This window comes from Hylobates moloch, unplaced genomic scaffold (assembly GCF_009828535.3).
Source record: "Hylobates moloch isolate HMO894 unplaced genomic scaffold, HMol_V3 SCAFFOLD_6, whole genome shotgun sequence".
In the NCBI taxonomy this organism is placed as follows: domain Eukaryota; kingdom Metazoa; phylum Chordata; class Mammalia; order Primates; family Hylobatidae; genus Hylobates; species Hylobates moloch.
The window spans coordinates 71310745-71332806 of NW_026652281.1; positions in this window are offsets into that span (position 1 = coordinate 71310745).

Genomic DNA, 22062 nt, shown 5'->3' on the forward strand with positions numbered 1-22062 from the left:
GGCCGGGCGCGGTGGCTCACGCCTGTAATCCCAGCACTTTGGGAGGCCGAGGCGGGCGGATCACGAGGTCAGGAGATCGAGACCACGGTGAAACCCCGTCTCTACTAAAAATACAAAAAATTAGCCAGGCGTTGTGGTGGGCGCCTGTAGTCCCAGCTACAAGGGAGGCTGAGGCAGGAGAATGGCTTGAACCCGGGAGGCGGAGCTTGCAGTGAGCCGAGATTGCGCCACTGCACTCCAGCCTGGGCGACAGAGCGAGACTCCATCTCAAAAAAAAAAAAAAAAAAACAACTTTGAAAACACAAGTATGCTAATTTACATGCATTTTCTCTCATTTCCCTCTCTCTGCACAGTTAACAATGAAGTCAGCATTCACATTTCTATGGCTTTGAATATATATGTCTAATGTTTTGAAAGAGCAGCTATTTCCAAGATTGTGTTTTAGGATCTAACAATATTGTCAGAGGCAGTTAAACCAGAGCAACTCCATCTTGAATAGGGGCTGGGTAAAATGAGGCTGAAAACTGGGCTGCATTCCTAGATGGTTAAGGCATTCTAAGTCACAGGATGAGATATGAGGTCGGCACAAGATACAGGTCATAAACACCTTGCTGATAAAACAGGTTGCAGTAAAGAAGCCGAAACCGGCCGGGCGTGGTGGCTCATGCCTGTAATCCCAGCACTTTGGGAGGCCACGGAGAGCAGATTACCTGAGGTTGGGAGTTCAAGACCAGCCTGGCCAACGTGGAGAAACTCTGTCTCTACTAAAAATACAAAATTAGCAAGGCGTGGTGGCGCATGCCTGTATTCCCAGCTACTCAGGAGGCTGAGGCAGGAGAATCGCTTGAACCTGGGAGGCAGAGGTTGCAGTGAGCCGGGATCACACCATTGCACTCCAGCCTGGGCAACAAGAGTGAAACTCTATCTCAAAAAAAAAAAAAGGAAGCCAAAACCCACCAAAACCAAGATGGCCACGAGAGTGACCTCTGGTCATCCTCACTGCTATGCTCCCACCAGTGCCATGACAGCTTACAAATGCCATGCCAACATCAGGAAGTTACCCTACATAGTCTAAAAAGGAAAGGCATGAATAATCCACCCCTTGTTTAGCATATCATCAAGAAATAATCAGGCCGGGTACAGTGGCTCACACCTGTAATCTCAGCACTTTGGAAGGTTGAGACAGGCAGATAACCTGAGGTCAGGAGTTCAAGACCAGCCTGGCCAACATAGTGAAACCCCATCTCTACTAAAAAAAATACAAATATTAGCTGGGCATGGTGATGGGTGCTTGTAATCCCAGCTACTCGGGAGGCTGAGGCAGGAGAAACGCTTGAACTCGGGAGGGGGAGGTTGCAGTGAGCCGAGACCGGGCAACAAGAGTGAAACTCCATCTTAAAAAAAAAAAAAAAAAGATAAAAACCCATAAAAATTGGCAACCAGCAGCCCTTGGGGCTGCTCTGTCTATGGAGTAGCCATTCTTTATTCCTTTACGTTCCTAATAAACTTGCTTTCACTTTACTCTATGGACTCAATCTGAATTCTTTCTTGCGCAAGCTCCAAGAACCCTCTCTTGGGGTCTGGATTGGGACCCCTTTCCTGTAACAATATCACACAGAAAGGCAAGCTCAGGAGCCTGGAAGACTTTACTTAGATTGAAAGAATTAACACAGACTGAATTCTCTCTCAAGGGGTGATCCTCTAAGAATTCTTTCCTTTCCTATCATCTTTGGTCAGAATAATTTTTTGCTTAATTGATTTTTCTTATTCATTATGGAACACAGTGGGGCGAGAATAGAATCGAGGAAGCAGGAAGGGAACCATCCAAGGAAGGGATGAAGGAATCAGACGGGGAAGGGGAAGAAGACAGATGGGAATGAAGAAAATGGGCCGGAAAGAGGAAACTGATGAGGAGAAGTGGGGAAAAGAGGCAGTAGATAAACCAGGAGGGCTTGGGCCTTGGTCTAGAGAACTGGTGAAAGAGGCTTTTGTTGCTGTTGTGAAACGGGGCCCATTCAAGTCTTCCCTGCTGCCTGAAGCATCTCCAGCCCACTCTGGTGTTTATATCTTCTGAGTTCTGAATTCTGGTCCAGATCTCTTCCCTGAGCTCTACCCTCATCAATCTGATCCCCACCTTGGTGTCTAGTAGATATCTCCAATGCGTCTGACCTTCCCCAACCCTATGTAAGCTCTATGAGGCAGAGATTTGGTGTTGGTTTGTTCACTGCCGTATCCCAGAAGCATGCTTGGCACCAAGCAGACATTCAATAACTATTAGTTGAGCGGATGAATTAATAAACTCCTATAGCAGCAACAGGCAAGAGTACACGATACGCTTTTACTGCATTGGAATGCTGATGTTTCCTGCTTGTTTAATTTTCCCAGCAGAACTGCAAAAACCCTTTAAGATCAGGGACCCTGTGCTTTTATATTCCCGTTGGCGTTTAGCACAAAGCTGTGCCCATAGGTGATTTGTTGACTGATTAAACAGCAAGTCCCACCAACAGTACAAGCTCATGGCTAAAGCCACCTTTCTCAAAGAGTAGGAATCACATGCTAACTCAAGAAAAAAATATGTTAATTCATAGCCACAAATTTCTAAGCACTTCAGCTTGAGCCTTGTGTCATGTTAGTGGTATAATACCTTTCCTGTGTTTGATTCTCGTCCTCTTTAATGGAGTAGGTCTCATTTACACATCTGGATTTAAGCAGAATTTTTGAGTTTTATTCTCCTCCTATCAGGCCTTCAGTGGCTCACCAGAACGATGTGAGCACACAGGAGAAGCTCAGCCCGGTCCTGCCTGTAGGCTTCTGACTTTGATTAAAGATAGAGGCCATGCAGTGTTGGAAGCCCCTTGCATACTATGGTACAAATCCTTCAAATCCCTGCTAGGCTGAAAGATGGGGTTCTGATTTGCTGCTAGTGACATCACCCTTCTGGTAACCTTCCTCTCCAGATGTGCCTCTGCTCTGTTTATCTTAGAGCCTCATTTCACAGCAGGAAGAAGACACAACAGGAAGCAAATGTCTGAAGCTGTTCCCATCCATTCCGTTTCTCATAGGCTGTCTTTGACACAAGAGCAGCTCAGAGTCAATTATGTTGGATTCATTCACTAGGAACTTTTTCCCACCAGAGTCCTTGTGGGTGGAGCAGTCTTTTGTTCTAGCTGGTTTGCTGTCTCTGTGGAATTGCTATCAGAATGGCTGTTTGCTACTGGAATGACTAAGAGCCGCATCATCGCTACGTTAGGAAGCAATTATCTGAAAACAAATTCATTTTCTGAGTCATCTAGCCAATTTAGCCTGTGCCACTCTTTCCCCCTTCCACCCCCTAACATTTCACCAATTAAACAAACAAAATGTCCTATTCATACCTCCTGCTCTATTTGTCAGGAGATTATATATCTGGTTTAGGTGGATCAACAGAGTTATTACTTTTCCCTGTGTTACTCAGTCTGTCCTATTCTAATCCTAGATTTATTTTCGAAAGACACATGGTTTTCTGGATTAGTTTATTTGGCTTTCACTCCTTTGTGTGCTAGGTGACTAACATTGCATTCATGAGCTCAGCATCCTTGCTTCCTTCTTTCTGCCTTGTTTTAAAGGTATGAATACTTTCACATTTTCTTCATATTGTGTATTTGTTTCCTGTGACTGCAGTAACAAATTACCATAAACTAGATGGTTTAAAACAACAGAAATATATTCTCTCACTGTTCTGGAAGCCAGAAGTCTGAAATCTGTATTACTGGGTGGAAGCGAGCTGTCAGCAGGGCTGTGGGCCCTTGGAAGGCTCTAGGGAGAATCTGCTTCTTGTCCCTTCCAGCTCCTGGTGGCTGCCGGCATTCCTTGACATGTGGCCGTATTATTCTAATTTCTGCCTTGGTGGCCACGTTGCCTCCTCTCTTTCTGTGCGTCTAATCTCTGTTTGCCTCGCTTGTGCAAGGACACTTGTGATGGTCCACCCAGATAACCCAGGATAATCTCCCCATGGCAAGATCCTTAAATTAGTCACTTACACAAAGCCCGTTTTTCCTTATACGGCAACATTTACAGGTGCTAGAGATTAGGGACTGCTATCTCTGGATGACCATTATTCAGCCAACCACACTTTCAATTCCCTACTCTCCATGATGCACAGAATATTTTGTATGTAGATTAAAAAGTTGGTGAGGAAGATAAGGGAAGAAAGAGCAAAATAAAGGAAATAGAGGATAGTCAAAGAGGATTTTTTTGTAATCCTAGCACTTTGGGAGGCCCAGACGGGCAGATTTCCTGAGCTTAGGAGTTCGAGACCAACCTGGGCAACACAGTGAAACCTCGTCTCTACTAAAAGACAAAAAATTAGCCCGGTGTGGCGGTGTGCGCCTGTAGTCCCAGCTACTCGGGAAGCTGAGGCAGGAGAATTGCTTGAACCCAGGAGGCGGAGGTTGCAGTGAGCTGAGATTGTGCCACTACACACTGTCAGGCCTCTGAGCCCAAGCCTGCAAGTATACATCCAGATGGCCTGAAGCAACTGAAGAATCACAAAAGAAGTGAAAATGGTCAGTTCCTGCCTTAACTGATGACATTACCTTGTGACATTCCTTCTCCTGGACAATAAGTCTCTGGAGCTCCCCACTGAGCACCTTGTGACCCCTGCCCCTGCCAGCAAAAGAACAACCCCCTTTGACTATAATTTTCCACTACCTACCCAAATCCTATAAAACTGCCCCACCCCTAACTCCCTTTGCTGACTCTCTTTTCGGACTCAGCCCACCTGCACTCAGGTGATTAAAAAGCTTTATTGCTCACACAAAGCCTGTTTGGTGGTCTCTTCACATGGATGCGTATGACACACACCAGCCTGGGTGACAGAGCAAGACTCTGTCTAAAAAAAAAAAAAAAAAAAAAGCCAGGCGCTGTGGCTCACGCCTATAATCCCAGCACTTTGGGAGGCCGAGGCGGGTGGATCATGAGGTCAGGAGATTGAGACCACCTTGGCTAACACGGTGAAACCCCATCTCTACTAAAAATACAAAAAAATTAGCTGGGCATGGTGGCGGGCGCCTGTAGTCCCAGCTACTCTGGAGGCTGAGGCAGGAGAATGACGTGAACCCCAGAGGCGGAGCTTGCAGTGAGCCGAGATCGCGCCACTGCACTCCAGCCTGGGCGACAGAGAGAGACTCCTTCTCAAAAAAAAAAAAAGAGTTTTTTTTGTTTTGTTTTGTTTTTGTTGTTTTGGCTGTGATTTCCTTTTGGCAATAGAGTGGCCCTCCTGGCATGGGCTCCTGCTTCCTGCTTCCTGCTTCCTGGAGAAATATGAGCTTGCAGGAGGTACCCTACTCTGGCAGCCAAAGGACGTACAGACATTCTTTTCCCCTTCTCCTTGGTAGTCGGGGCACTGGCATATGATATCGGCTACATCAGTCAGACATTCCTACCCAGGATTTTTGACTTTTGAGGGCATTGGTACCTGCATGCCAGGAGAATGACAGATTGTTTCCAGGGTGGCAGGGTCAAGAGTCCAGGAGCAGCAATGGCCCGTGTCTGGCGGCTGCAGCAGTGGCACTTGCCTCCTACTCTGACTGTTGCAGTGGCAAGGCCCGTCCGAGTTCTTTCTCTGCTTTTTGGTCTCCCCAGGTTCCTGCTCACTCCCCTACCCTGGTTCTCCCACATACCTGCATATTCAGTGAGCTGCTGAATACCCAGCCAGGACATTCCTTTTCTGTTTAAGTTAGCCCCGAATTTGGCCTCTGGTGTTTGTAACCAGGAACTCCCCTGACTTAGAAACTACCAGCGGAAAGGCTCTATTTTTATTTATGTATTTGAAAGGCTTTATTTATTTATTTATTTTTGAGACAGAGTCTCGCTCTGTTGCCCAGGCTGGAGTGCAGTGGTGCAATCTTGGCTCACTGCAACCTCCACCTCCTGGGTGTAAGCGATTCTCCTGACTCAGCCTCCTGAGTAGCTGGGATTACAGGCGCTTGCCACCACGCCCAGCTAATGTTTGTATTTTTAGTAGAGATGAAGTTTCACCATATTGGACAGGCTGGTCTTGAACTCCTGACTTCAAGTGACCCACCCGCCTCAGTCTCCCAAAGTACTGGGATCACAGGTGTGAGCCATCACACCTGGTATTTATGTAATTTTAAAAGATCAACTAATATAAAGGGAAAATTAAAGAAAAACATTTGTATAAAATAATTATTTGTATATAAAATAATACTATACATAATTAAAGGAAATAATATTATATAAAAATGTGTACTCCAACATGTAAATGCATGTATGTGACTACATTAGAGAACCCCACAAATTTACAGTAGGGCCTGACCATGCCTCACTGAATGGAAAACGCAGGTCACACACCAGGCATAAAGTTTGATTAAAGGCCTCTGACAAACGAAAGATACAGATGCATATATGCCTACTCGTAGATGCATGCACGCAGCAGGAAACTATAAGAACGCTCTGTAACACGCTGGCCAAGGTTACCTCTGAGGAAGGAAGTGGCTAGGAGTTGTGAAGAGGAAAGAAGGACTTTCACATTTTGCTATTTTTGCATCCTTTGCATCTTTTATTTTTACTTTTAGAGAAAGGGTCTCACTCTATCACCCAGGCTGGGGTGCAGTGGCATTATAGTTCACCATAGCCTCAAACTCCTGGCCTCAAGTGATCCTCTTGCCTTAGCCTCCCACAAAACTGGGACTACAAGCACGTGCCACCACACCTGGCTAATTTTTATTTATTTATTTTTTTTGTAAAGATGGGATCTCACTATGTTGCCTGAGCTCCTCTCGAGCTCCTGGCCTCAAACCATCCTCTCACCTCAGCCTCCCAGATTGCTGGGATTAGAGGTGTGAGCCACTGTGCCTGGCCCAATCTACATCTTTAATAAAATCAGTGCATTACTTTTGTAATAAAACCATGAAAGGGAAGAAGGAAAGCGATTGGATTAGCATCGTGTGCCACAAGCATGTGGTAAGTAGTCAGGTGAGAAAAAGTGAAGAAGGGCAGGGCTGGGCAAGTTTAATATGAAGACTGCAGCTCTAGGGAGGAAAATGCGTTGGTTGCTTCCGTCATGGTCATTCAAATGAGTTTGGCAATTAGTAGCTGTGTGATCCTGAGCAAAGTCGCCTGTCAGGTGTGTTATCCTGAGGCCATGGCGCTGCTTTATTGTTTATAGCATCACACTGTTGTTTGTGTTACTACTACTACTACACATGGGGTAGAAGTCCTTATCTATGGAGCTGGCAGCTGTCTCCAAATAGCCAAGTATCCAAGTCGTCCTGCCCCCATCATCCAGGGCTGTCTGATTGTAATTCATTTGCAATGTGATCGTCTGCAAGCCAAATACCTGGAGGACCTTTATTCTTTGGTTTATTCAACTGACATTAATTGACTACAAAGCTAAATAGAATAATTATTTGCTCGCCAAAATGCATGTTTTGAAAATGGCAGTGGATTTAAATTCCTACTCTATGACTTAATAAATATTCTCTGAGTTTTTGTTTCCTTATCTGTAAAATGAGGATAATGTATATTTACTACGTAGAGTGTGTTAGGAGGAATAAATAACATTATGTACACATTAGAGTCCCTATTACACTTTAGGTCCTTATTATTGTTGTTGTTATTTTTAGAGATGGGGTCTTGCTGTGTCACCCAGCTGGAGTGCAATAGCGTGATCTATAGGTGGGACTATAGGTGTGAACCTCTGTGCCTGGCTAATTTGGTGTTTATTAGTGTTGTGATCTCCAATTTCATAGCACGGGCATTGCTATGATCTGAATGGCTGTGTCCCCACAAAATTCATCTGTTAAAATCAAACCCCCAATGCAATGCTATTAGAAGGTGGGCCCTTTTGGGAGGTGATTAGATCATGAGGACTATGCCCTTGTGATGGATATTAGTGCCCTTATAAAAGAAGTGTGGCTGGGCGTGGTGGCTCACGCTTGTAATCCCAGCACTTTGGAAGGCTGAGGCAGGCAGATCACCTGAGGTCAGGAGTTCAAGATCAGCCTGGCCAACATGGTGAAACTCCGCCTCCACAAAAATACAAAAATTAGCCAGGCATGATGGTGGGTGCCTGTAATCCCAGCTACAAGGGAGGCTGAAGTGGGAGAATTGCTCCCCGGGAGAACCCGGGAGGTGGAGGTTGCAGTGAGCCAAGATTATGCCACTGCGCCATTGCACACCATCCTGGGCGACTAAGTGAGACTCCATCTCAAAAAAAAGAAGGGTGGGCCGGGCGCGGTGGCTCAAGCCTGTAATCCCAGCACTTTGGGAGGCCGAGGCAGGCAGATCACGAGGTCAGGAGATCGAGACCATCCTGGCTAACACAGTGAAACCCCGTCTCTACTAAAAATACAAAAAATTAGCCAGGCGTGTTGGCAGGCGCCTGTAGTCCCAGCTACTCGGGAGGCTGAGGCAGGAGAATGGCGTGAACCCGGGAGGCGGAGCTTGCAGTGAGCCGAGATCATGCCACTGCACTCCAGCCTGGGGGACAGAGCAAGACTCCGTCTCAAAAAAAAAAAAAAAAAAAAAGAAGTGTGAGGGAGCCTGCTTGCCCCTTTTGCCATTCGAGGGCACATAGAAGGTGCTATCTATGACAAAGTGAGCCCTCACCAGATACCAGATCTGCCAGTCCTTGATCTTGGACTTCCCAGCCTCCAGAATTGTGAGAAATCAATTTCTGTTGCTAACTGTGAGAAATCAATTTCAGTTGCTTATAATTTACCCAGTCTGTGGTATTTTATTATAGCAGCCAAGTTGACTGAGACAGACTTCAAGTTGCTGAGCACTGATATAGTTTTCTCTTTTTCCATCTGTCGTAGTTCAGGCTGCTGTAACAAAATACCATAGACTGGATGGCTTATAAACAGGTGTAAATATATATATATCTTATTCTCACCTATTGTCCCTCAATAGATATATATCCTATTGGTACTATATCTCTGGAGAACCCAAATTAATATAATTATGAGTGACAGATTGAAAAGATTATGGATCTCTATTACGGTCCTCTGAAGATTCCAAATTATTTATTATTATTATTATTATCATTTTATGTATGTATTTATTTTGAGATGGAGTTTCACTCTTGTTGCCCAGGCTGGAGTACAATGGTGTGATCTTGGCTCACTGCAACCTCCGCCTCCCAGGTTCAAATGATTCTCCTGCCTCAGCCTCCCAAGTAGCTGGGATTACAGGCATGTGCCACCAAGTCTGGCTAATTTTGTATTTTTGGTAGAGATGGGGTTTCTCCACGTTGGTCAGGCTGGACTTGAACCCCCGACCTCAGGTGATTGACCCTCCTTGGCCTCCCAAAGTGCTGGGATTACAGGCGTGAGCAACTGGGCCCGGCCTATTATTATTATCTGGAGGCAGGGACTCACTCTGTTGCCCAGGCTGGAGTGCAGGGGCATGATCTCGGCTCACTGAAATCTCTGCCTCTTGGGCTCAAGTGATCCTCCCACTTCAGCCTCCCAAGTAGCTGGGACTATAGGGGCACACCACTATGCCCAGCTAATTCTTATTTTTTTTGTAGAGATGAGGTTTTGTCATGTTGCCTAGGCTGGTCTTGAACTCCTCGGCTCAAGTCATCTGCCTGTCTCAACCTCCCAAAGTGCTGGGATTACAGGCATGAGCCACTGCACCTGGCTTATCCCAAATTTTTAGTTTAGTAGGCAGTTAACTTGGCTGAACTCAAATTCTGAATTTTGCCTCCCCCATGGTGAGTGAACAGCTGAAGCCTTTGTTAAGTTATTTTAGCCTTATCTGAACTGCTTGGAGTCTACCCTGTGCATGCATAGTTGGAGATCTGCCAGAGACTTGGGTAGCCTCCCTCTACAGCTGGGAACCAGAGTTGTCAGGTGTGCTATCCTGAGCCAATATATACACATATACGAATGAATTGGCTCATGTACTTATGGAGGTTGAGAAATCCCAAGATCTGCAGTTGGCAAGCTGGAGACCCAGGAGAACAAATGATATAAATTCCAGTCCAAGTCCAAGCCCAAAGACAGAAGCCTAATGTTCCCAGCGCAAAAACAGTCAGCCAGAGAGAACAAATGTTGTTATATTCAGCCTTTTTGTTGTATTCAGGCCTTCAACGATTGAATGATGCCCAAAGACATTGGGGAGGGCAATTTGCTTTACTCAGTTAACCTATAGAAATGTTCATCTCATCCAGAAACACCCTCAGCGTTACACTCAGAATAATGTTTAACCAAATATCTGAGCATCCCACGGTCTAGTCAAGTTGACACATAAAATGCACAGATAAAATCCAGACTTTTTTTTTTTTTTTTTTTTTTTGAGACGAAGTTTTGCTCTTGTCGCCCAGGCTGGAGTGCAATGGCGCGATCTCGGCTCACTGCAACCTCCGCCTCCCAGGTTCAAACGATTCTTCTGCCTCAGTCTCCCGAGTAGCTGGGATTACAGGCGCCCACCAGCATGCCCGGCTAATTTTTGTATTTTTAGTAGAGACGAGGTTTCACCACGTTGGCCAGGCTGGTCTCGAACTCCTGACCTCAGGTGATCCACCCGCTTCGGCCTCCCAAAGTGCTGAGATTATAGGCGTGAGCCACCACACCCGGCTAAAATCCAGACTTTTATGGCAGATGAGTGGAAAGGCAAGGGAAGCTGGTTAAAATGAAGATTCTTCGGATCCACGGGTCACCTGCTGAATCTTTGCCCCAAGAAATCTGTGTTTTTAGCAAGTTTCTCGGGCTAGGTGCAATAGCTCATGCCTGTAATCCCAGCACTTTGGGAGGCCGAGGCAGCTGGATCACCTGAGGTCGGGAGTTCCAGACCAACCTAGCCAACATGACAAAACCGTGTCTCTACTAAAAATACAAAAACTAGCCAGGCATGGTGGTGGGCACCTGTAATCCCAGCTACTCGGGAGGCTGAGGCAGGAGAATCGCTTGAACCCAGGAGGCAGAGGTTGTAGTGAGCCGAGATTATGCCACTGCACTCCAGCCTAGGTGACAGAGCGAGACTCTGTCTCAAAAAAAAAAAAAGTTTCTCAAAGATTTCTGATTTACGTTATAATAGAACTGCTGCTTGAGATTCTGGAAAGATTTGTTAATTTCGTTATATATGGATTTAACCCTCAATATGAAGGATGTTAGAATAACGAATAATCATGGGAAATGGTCGGGGTCTTTCTCCTGATGGTATATGGGCCATTTTCAAGTGGGATGGGAGTAGTTAATATGTGATCTATGTGTTGATCTAATACAGGGCAGAAACCAATTTGAGCAAGTAATGCTCCAGGGCACACCCCCTTACTCACCCCCACCTAAAAATAATTTTACCAACTGTTTGTTCAAAGTCCAAGTGACAAAGGGCAGTGCTGGTTGTCATTGTTCTTGGGTGAGTCATACTATACTGCTTACTAATTCCTCTTCCTCCTCAAACCTGCTTTCTTCCCATCTTCTAGGGGTTGAGGATTGTTTTTTTTTAATCACACTCCACAAATGTGAACCTCTTTTTTTTTTTTTTTTTTTTTTGAGACAGAGTCCCACTCTGTCACCCAGATTGGAGTGCAGTGGCACGATCTCTGCTCACCGCAAGCTCTGCCTCCCAGGTTCATGCCATTCTTCTGCCTCAGCCTCCCGAGCAGCTGGGACTGCAGGTGCCCACCACCACGCCCGGCTAATTTTTTTGTATTTTTAGTAGAGACAGGGTTTCACCGTGTTAGCCAGGATGGTCTTAATCTCCTGACCTCATGATCTGCCCGCCTCGGCCTCCCAAAGTGCTGGGATTACAGGCTTGAGCCACCGCACCAGCTGAACCTGTTTTTTCCGTCACACTACCAGGATCTCTCTTTCTCTCTAACTGTGCATGTGTGCGTTTGCACATGTTTGTGTATGTGTGTTTCTAAATTTTGGACATTTTTTATGAAGTTCTATATGACGTAATTATTTTTTGTGTGTGTATGCACATGAGGCTAGGTTTTAAAATATATACATTTATTTAATTTTTTAAATATATGTAAAATTGTTGAAGTATCACATACCTACAAAAAGTGTACATGTCAGCCAGGTGTGGTGTCTCATGCCTTTAATCCCAGAACTTTGAGAGGCTGAAGCATGTGGATCACTTGAGGTCAGGAGTTCAAGACCAGCCTGGCCAACATGGCAAAACCTTGTCTCTACTAAAACTACAAAAATTTGCCAGGCGTGGTTGTGCGTGCCTGTAGTCCCAGCTACTTGAGAGGCTGAGGGACCAGAATCGCTTGAATCCGGAAAGCAGAGTTTGCAGTGAACTGAGACTGTGCCACTGCACTCCAGCCTGGATGATAGACTGAGACTCTGTCTCAAAAAAAAAAAAAAAAAAGTGTACATATGATAAGTTTACAGTTTCATGAATTTTTACAAAATTCATATCCATAGAACCAGAATTCAAATCAAGAATCAGAATCCTACCAGAATCCTGGAAGACTCCCTCCTGCTGTCTTCTAGTCATGAAGTCCCACCAGGGGAATGTCAGCCAAAAATGAAATTATAATTTTTTTTTTTTTTTTTTGAGACGGAATCTTGCACTGTCCCCCAGGCTGGAGTGCAGTGGCTTGATCTCGGCTCACTGCAAGCTCCGCCTGCTGAGTTCATGCCATTCTCCTGCCTCAGCCTCCGAGTAGCTGGGACCACAGGCGCCCACCACCACGCCCGGCTAATTTTTCGTATTTTTAGTAGAGATGGGGTTTCACCGTGTTAGCCAGGATGGTCTCGATCTCCTGACTTCGTGATCTGCCCGCCTCGGCCTCCCAAAGTGCTAGGATTACAGGCGTGAGCCACCATGCCCGGCCAAAAATGAAATTATAAGCTCCTCCCCCAAATAACAGAACAGACCCCTTCCTCTCCACGAAGGGGATTTCAAACCGGGGTATGAGGGTCGGATATGCCTCATTATACTCTCCTCCCTTTGGAATTCAGGCACAGCTGACCAGCATTAACATTAAAACAGAGATCTTATGACTGACAAAGCAGACTCTTTGTAGCAATAAAATACCAAATTCCAACCTGATTCTAGTATAGCATCACATGACAGATAGCAGGCCCAGAAAGGAATAAAAATCTTTTGCCCGAGAATATATTTCTTTTTTTTTTTGAGACGGAGTCTCACTCTGTCGCCCAGGCTGGAGTGCAGTGGCGCAATCTCGGCTCACTGTCAGCTCCGCCTCCCGGGTTCACGCCATTCTCCTGCCTCAGCCTCTCCGAGTAGCTGGGACTACAGGCGCCCGCCACCACGCCCGGCTAATTTTTTTTTGTATTTTTGGTAGAGACGGGGTTTCACCGTGGTCTCGATCTCCTGACCTCGTGATCCGCCCGCCTCGGCCTCCCAAAGTGCTGGGATTACAAGCGTGAGCCACCGCGCCCGGCCAGGACTTTGATGTATTTTTAAATGGCTCTGCAAAACTGTATCTCATGGGAGAAATTTACTTTCTATAGAGAATCCCCTTCCCTTTCCAAGTATTTTTCTGATCCTGAAGAGACTGGCGGAGAGACTAGCACCTTTTAAAGTTCTAAATAGAAAACATTTGCCATCTGTTGCCTCTAAGGGTGGCCACCTAGGAGACTTTATCTACATATTAAGAACCTTGCAAGTCTCCACAAGTCCTTATCTTGACCCAAACACTCCTTTCTATTGATTCCAGGTCTCTAGGTAATAACTCTTTCAACCAATTGCCAATCAGAAAATCTTTGAACCTACCTATCACCTAGAAGCACGCTTCCCCTGACTTCAGTTGTGCTGCATTTCTAGATTGAACCAATGTATGCCTCACATGTATTGATTGATGTCTTATGTTTCCCTAAAACGTACAAAACTAAGCTGTAACTGAACCACCTTGGACACATTTCTCAGGACCTCTTGAGACTGTCTCTTGGGCCATGGTCACTCATATTCAGCTCAGAGTAAACCTCTTTAAATATTTTACAGAGTTTGACTTTTTTCGTCAACAGTAACAACTATTCTAACTTCTAGAATAATAGATTAGTTTTTAGCTGGCACAGCAGCTCACACCTGTGATCCCAGCATTTGGGGAGGTTGAAGTAGAAGGACTCCCTGAGCCCAGGAGTTTGAGACCAGCCTGGGCAACACAGTGAGATCTCATCTCCACAAAAATTTAAATAAATTAGTGGGGTGTGGTGGTGTGTGACTGTAGTCCCAGCTACTTGGGAGGCTGAGGCAGGAGGATCACTTGATCCCAGGAATGCAAGGCTGCAGTGAGCTAAGATCACACCATTGCACTCCAGTCTGGGTGATAGAGTGGGACCCTGTCTCACTCTAGAACTTTAAAACTGGATTAGTTTTGTCTATTTTTTATTTTTTATTTTTATTTTTGAGAGATGGAGTCTCGCTCTATCACCCAGGCTGGAGTGCAGCAGCATGACCTCAGCTCACTGCAACCTCCACCTCCCAGGTTCAAGCCATTCTCCTGCCTCAGCCTCCCGAGTAGCTGGGATTACAGGCGTCTGCCACCATGCCTGGCTAATTTTTGTATTTTTAGTAGAGACAGGGTTTCACCATGTTGGCCAGGCTGGTCTTGAACTCCCACCCTCAGGTGATCCACCTGCCTCAGCCTCCCAAAGTGTTGGGATTACAGGCATGAGCCACTGTGCCCGGCCCAATTTTGTGTATTGTTAAAGTTTTGACCTTTACATTATACAAGTAGAATTGTAAACCACGTACTCTTTTTTTGTCTGGCTTCTTTTGGTCCTCACATTGTGAGATTCATTCAGGTTGTGGTTTCCAGTTGTGGCTTATTCATTGTCATTGCTGTATAGCATTTCATTATGTGGAAATACCATCATTTTTTTTTTTACCAGAACCCTAAACCCAGGCCACCATTGTGAAAAGGGAAAGCACAGCTATGTGGTTACAAGGTCAATCTCCCAAGGAAATGACTAACCAGTTTGCGGGGCTGTCTTGAACAGCAGGCGTATGGGGGTCCTAGGCCCACATTCTATCCTCAGGTACTCCTCATCATGACAGAACAGTACAGAAAGATACACAAAACACACAGATTCACTACAGTTTACGATTAGCCTCAGTAATCCTTTTATCCATTAATCAAAATTTTACAGAGGAGATAAACAGTGATTTTTGTTTTTGTTTTTTATTGTTTGTTTTTTGAGCCAGAGTCTCGCTCTGTTGCCCAGGCTGGAGTGCAATGGCATGATCTTGGTTCACTGCAACCTCCACCTCCTGGGTTCAAGCAATTCTCCTGCCTCAGCCTCGCGAATAGCTGGGACTACAGGTGCTTGCCACCATGCCCGGCTAATTTTTTGTATTTTTAGTAGAGACAGGGTTTCACTGTGTTGCCCAGGCTGGTGTCAAACTCCTGAACTCAGGCGATCTGCCCGCCTCAGCCTCCCAAAGTGCTGGATTACAGGTGTGAGCCACCACGCCTTCGATAAACAGTGATTTTTACCATTCATTTAACCCTTTTGCAGAGAGAGAGAGAGAGAGAGAAAGAGCACATTGCCTGAGGCAGGGTGGGAAAAGTGAAGAGCTCAGGGAGACCAGAGAAAGACCCACCCATTGCTCAAAAGTTCAGGTGGCTGCTCGTCCGTCAAGAAGGGATCTTTTCCAGCAGTCCTGTCAGCTCTCAAGTTTCCCCTTTTAGGAAAGAAAAAGCTCCCCATGTCCCACGATCCTGTACATGCCTAATCCTGTCACCCACAGTCGTCAGCAAAGACATCGACGCCCTGGTTCAAGGGATTCTCCTGTTTCAGCCTCCCGAGTAGCTGGGATTACAGGCACACACCACCACACCCAGCTAACTTTTGTATTTTTTTTTTTTTTGAGACGGAGTCTCGCTCTGTCGCCCAGGCTGGAGTGCAGTGGCGCGATCTCACTGCAAGCTCCGCCTGCTGGGTTTACGCCATTCTCCTGCCTCAGCCTCCCGAGTAGCTGGGACTACAGGCGCCCGCGACCACGCCCGGCTGATTTTTTGTATTTTTAGTAGAGACGGGGTTTCACCATGTTAGCCAGGATGGTCTCGATCTCCTGACCTCGTGATCCGCCCGCCTTAGCCTCCCAAAGTGCTGGGATTACAGGCGTGAGCCACCGCGCCCAGCCTAACTTTTGTATTTTTAGTAGAGATGGGGTTTCACCATGTTGGCCAGGATGGTCTCGATCTCCTGACCTTGTGATCTGCCTGCCTCGGCCTCCCAAAGTGCTGGGATTACAGGTGTGAGCCACCGCGCCCAGCCATGCCCAGCTAATTTATTATTTTTTGTAGATACAGGATCTCTCTGTATTGCCCAGGCTGGTCTCGAACTCCTGGGCTTAAGCAGTCCTCCTGCCTCGGCATCCCAAAGTGCTGGGATTACAGACATGAGCAACCACACCTGGTCCCATATTTTTGTTTGTTGTTTTTGAGATAGGATCTTACTTCATCACCCAGGTTGGAGTGCAACGATGCGATCATGGCTCACTGTAGCCTCAACCTCCCTGGCTCAAGTGATTCTCCTGCCTCAGCCTCCTGAGTAGCTGGGGGTACAGGCGCACACTACCATGCCCAGCTAACTTATGCATTTTTTGTAGAGTCAGAGTTTTGCTGTGTTGCCCAGGCTGGTCTCCAACTCCTGAGCTCAAGCCATCCGCCTGCCTCAGCCTCCAAAAGTGTTAGGATTACAGGCATAAACAACTGCGCCCAGCCCCCATCCTATTTTTAATGGACATTTGAGTGTCCAGTGTTTGGCTCTTGCAAACAGTGTGAAGCATAGTTTTTATACTGAGTCCTAGTTTTAAGAGGGAGTGTTAAGTATTCAAGTTAAAAAAAACAAAGACTGCTTGTGGCAAATAATATAAACAAATGAACATTCCACAGATACCTTTGTTCACCCTAAAAATGGCTCCCAGGGTTGGAAGCCCATATGGGAAACAGGAAAAAAGCAAGAGAGCCCAGAGCTGAGAGTGATTTACAGTTCAGCCTGCCGCCCCTATTTGCTTCTCCAAGGCAACCCCTTGCCCCTCCTCCTAATTTGGCCTAAATCAGTAGCTTTTCAAAACACCTGCTGGGTATCCAAACTGGCTGTTTAAGGGCTCTGTGATGGATTCATTGTTAATGTGGTCAACGAACCAAGATGGGGGTGGGTTATCTCCTTAGAATAGTTAAAGCCCTGTGAAGTGCTATCTAGAGTTCTGACCTTCCCTTCCTGGGTCAGAAAAGGTACAGCTCCATAGAATCAGAGAAGATTTGAGCTGAAAGGGGTCTAAGGGAGGATCTAGGCCAACTCCTCATTTTACAGATAAGGAAACTGAGTCCCGGACAGCTAAAGTGCAGATTATCTGCAGATTCATGGGTTGGGCTGGATGTTGATTTAGAACCACATCTTCTGCCGGGTGCCGTGGCTCACGCCTGTAATCCCAGCACTTTGGGAGGCCCAGGCGGGCGGATCACAAGGTCAGGAGATTGAGACCATCCTGGCTAACACGGTGAAACCCCGTCTCTACTAAAAATACAAAAAATTAGCCGGGCGTGGTGGCGGGCGCCTGTAGTCCCAGCTACTCGGGAGGCTGAGGCAGGAGAATGGCATGAACCCGGGAGGCGGAGCTTGCAGTGAGCCGAGATCGCGCCACTGCACTCCAGCCTGGGCGACAGAGTGAGACTCCGGCTCAAAATAAATAAATAAATAAAAGAACCACATCTTCAACTTCAGGGGTTTTGTTTTTCTTTTACTAGGCTACATTGTAACATGACCTTACCTCTCTATTGCATTTGCAGTATGATGCTGATTGCCTTATTTTCTGACTTCCTCCATTTAGAGTAGTTTTTCTCTGGCTAAAATGTTACTACCCTCTTCTATGACTTCCTCATTTTTGTTTTTGTTTTGCTTTCTATTTTGTCCATCGGTGTACAATCAATGATATTTACATGGCCTGGATAACAGAGGTGGGAACTCATGTGCTGATATCCCTTAGAAACTAGGAGTTTTCAATAGTCAAACAATTAAAGAGTAACTACTTACTTTTTTTTTTTAGACGAATTTTGCTCTAGCTGCGCAGACTGGAGTTCAATGGTGCGATATTGGTTCACTGCAACCTCCACCTCCTGGGTTCAAGTGATTCTCCTGCCTCAGCCTCCCAAGTAGCTGGAATTACAGGAATGCGCCACCAGGCCTAATTTTGTATTTTAATAGAGACAGGGTTTCATTATGTTGGTCAGGCTGGTCTTGGACTCCTGACCTCAAGTAATCCTCCCGCCTCAGCCTCCCAAAGTACTGGGATTACAGGCGTGAGCCACCATGCCCAGCCTGAGTAATTACTTTTTCATAATATGTAGTTATGAATGTGCCTATGTGCTCACAATATATTAAGTGCAAATTACAGAACTGCATTGTATGCTGTATTTCTGAAATATATATATATATATTTTTTTAATTAATTATTTTTTTCAGACAGAGTCTTGCTCTGTCGCCCAGGCTGGAGTGCAATGGTGCAATGTTGGCTCACCGCAACCTCCACCTCCCAGACTCAAGCAATCCTCCCACTTCAGCCTCTTGAGTGGCTGGGATTACAGGTGCCTGCCACCATGACTGACTAATTTTTGTATTTTTAGTAGAGGTGTAGTTTCACCATGTTGGCCAGGCTGGTCTCAAGTGACCTCAAGTGATCCACCTGCCTCGGCCTCCCAAAGTGCTGGAATTACAGGCATAAGCCAATGCGCCCGGCCGAAAGGAAGTTTTAACTGAACTTGGAAGTATCTGATCTTTATCTGAAAGGACTGTTAACCATGGCACCAAGGACAACCCTACTGATTCTTTTTGCAATTCGAGTTCTAATAAATTTAAAACATAATTTCTCTGTACACTGTGTAATATTCATTTTTGTTCTCCCCAGTGCCTCATACAATTTGGGCCCAATACACTTTTGGTAAATGAGTAATATGAATAAATGGAATGGAGATCTCACAGTGTGAGAATCTCAGCAAACTACAGTAATGGGAAGGGGGCTGGTTTACAAGGTTGTAAAGAGATGCATTTTTATTTGTCAGCATCCAGAAGTCCACATAGACAGGGTTTGCCTTCTACCTGCTGCTAGGAATACTAGCCTAGTCTCTGTGATTTTAAAAATAACCCAAGAGGCGGCCGGGCGTCGTGACTCACGCCTGTAATCCCAGCACTTTGGGAGGCCAAGGCGGATGGATCACAAGGTCAGGAGATCGAGATGATCCTGGCTAAGACAGTGAAACCCCGTCTCTGCTAAAAATACAAAAAATTAGCCAGGCCTGCTGGCGTGCACCTGTAATCCCAGCTACTCGGGAGGTTGAGGCAGGAGAATCGCTTGAACCCGGGAGGCAGAGGTGGCAGTGAGCTAAGATTGTGCCACTGCACTCAAGCCTGGGCAACAGAGCGAGACTCTGTCTCAAAAATAAATAAATAAATAAAAATAAAAAACCCAAGAGGCTATGTTTTAGGTACATAAAGATATTACAATTTTCATATTTTTTCAGACCTGTGCTCTATCCTACACAGCATTCAAATCCAGCAGGATTTATATGCCTAATTCTAAAAGTCGATCTCAAAGCTTATGAATCAACCCTCAACCTAGTTAATACATTATGGCTTTATCATCCCTGAACTTATCTAACATCCTACCTTTTTTTTTTTTTTTTTTGTTTGAGACAATGTTTCGCTCTCATCCCCCAGGCTGGACTGCAATGGCACAATCTCGGCTCACTGCAACCTCCACCTCCCGGGTTCAAGCAATTCTCCTGCCTCAGCCTCCTGAGTAGCTGGGATTACAGTCATGCGCCACCACACCTGGCTAATTTTTGTATTTTTAGTAGAGATGAGGTTTCACCATGATGGCCAGGCTGGTCTTGAACTCCTGACCTCAAGTGATCTGCCCACCTCAGCCTCCCAACGTGCTAGGATTATAGGCATGAGCCACTGCGCCTGGCCCTAATATCCTACTCTTATATTTATGTTTGTTCTAAAAACAATTTTGGGTGAAATTTTATGTTTACTAAAGATAGACAAAAATCACCCATAACCCAGCTACCCCATCTCAGGTGGTGTACAGCCATCACTGACCTTTTAATTTGTCGTGAAAGCCTGGAAAGATGTTAGTGGTGCCTAAAAGGCATATGATGAAGATTTTTTTTTTTTTAACTTAGAAAGGCTCAACTTAAAGCTTACACTGGAAAAAGTAAATTATTCTTAATTCAGAGCGCAAACCAGTCAAACCTGCCAATCATCAACAGATGGCATCTTTCACACATTGTACATGCCATAGTCTAAAACAAAATTTGCAAATTGACTATAAGAGTAAAAATTTGAGCCCACACACTGCTTTTTATTTTTTCACTCATTGTATATGAAATGAGTTTCAAGTATATTCTGGTTACTAGTTTAGGTCCAGTGGATACAGCAGTGAACACAACCACCATCAAAGCTTTTATGTAAATTGATGTTTTGGGCAACACAGACAATAAAAAAGATAAGTGAAATTTTGGTGCATTAAATTGTAATAAGAGCTAAGAAGAGAAAACAGCGCAGGTAAGTGGTAGATGAAATTTTAGCCTGTGGCCAGGAAAAGTGTCACTAAGGTGTCTTTGTGGCCGGACAATGTGGCTCACACCTGTAATCCCAACATGTTGGGAGGTTGAGGTGGGAGGATCTCCTATCCAGGATTTTGAAACCGGCCTGAGCAACATGGGCAGATTCCACCTGTACAAAAAATAAAAACATTCGCCAGGCATGGTGGCCTGTGCCTGTGGTCCCAGCTACTTCGGAGGCTGAGGTGGGAAGACCTGCTTGAGCCTAGGAGTTCAAGGCTGCAGTGAGCTGTGATCGTGCCACTGCCCCTCCAGCCTGGGTGACAGAGTGAGACTCTGTCTCACAAAAAAAGAAGAAGAAAAAAAAAAGTCTCTTGAAGAGAGGTAGGAAGGCAGTGAGGGAGCCAACAATGCAGACTCTAATGAGAAGGGCATCTTGGGCCCAGGGAAGTGGGTGTGAAGAGGCCGGAGTATGCAGATGACTGAAAAGGTCAGTGTGGTTGGAGCTGGGATAAGGAGGGATTGGAGGAGGAGATGAGCACAGAGAAGCCGGGTGGTGAACATTAAACGTGGCCTTGTAGGTCATCGTAGGGCTTTGGCTTTCACTCTGAATGACAGTCAAAGCCATTTGAGAGTTGGTTGCAGATATTATGACATTTTATCCCTAAAAACTTCAGCATGCATCTCTTAAAATAAGGACACTCTATGTAGACACTCATTAGTAGAAGGTTGCTTTTTAAAAATTATTATCATTGGCCGAGTGCTGTGGCTCATGCCTGTAATCCCAGCACTTTGGGAGGCCGAGGCGGGTGGATCACTTGAGGTAAGGAGTTTGAGACCAGCCTGGCCAACATGGCGAAACCCCGTCTCTACTAAAAATACAAAAATTAACTGGGCATGGTGGTGCGGGCCTGTAATCCCAACTACTTGGGAGGCTGAAGCAAAACTGCTTGAAGCTAGGAGGTGGAGGTTGCAGTGAGCTGAGATCAGGCCACTGCACTCCAGCCTGCGCAACAGGGCAAGACTCCATCTCAAAAAAACAAAATAAAAAATCATTATTTACTTAGAGATAAAGTCTTGCGGCCGGGCGCGGTGGCTCACGCTTGTAATCCCAGCACTTTGGGAGGCCGAGGCGGGCGGATCACGAGGTCAGGAGATCGAGACCACGGTGAAACCCCGTCTCTACTAAAAATACAAAAAAATTAGCCGGGCGTAGTGGCGGGCGCCTGTAGTCCCAGCTACTCGGAGAGGCTGAGGCAGGAGAATGGCGTGAACCTGGGAGGCGGAGCTTGCAGTGAGCCGAGATTGCGTCACTGCACTCCAGCCTGGGTGACAGAGCAAGACTCCGTCTCAAAAAAAAAAAAAAAAAAAGAAAAAAAAGAGATAAAGTCTTGCTCTGTGATCCAGGCTGGAGTACAGTGGTACAATCATCACTCACTGCAGCCTTGGCCTCTAGGCTCTAGTAATCCTCCCATCTTAGCCTCCCAAGTAGCTGGGACCAGACACCTGCCACCACACCTGGCTAATTTTTTTTTTTTAACTTTTTGTAGAGATGGTGC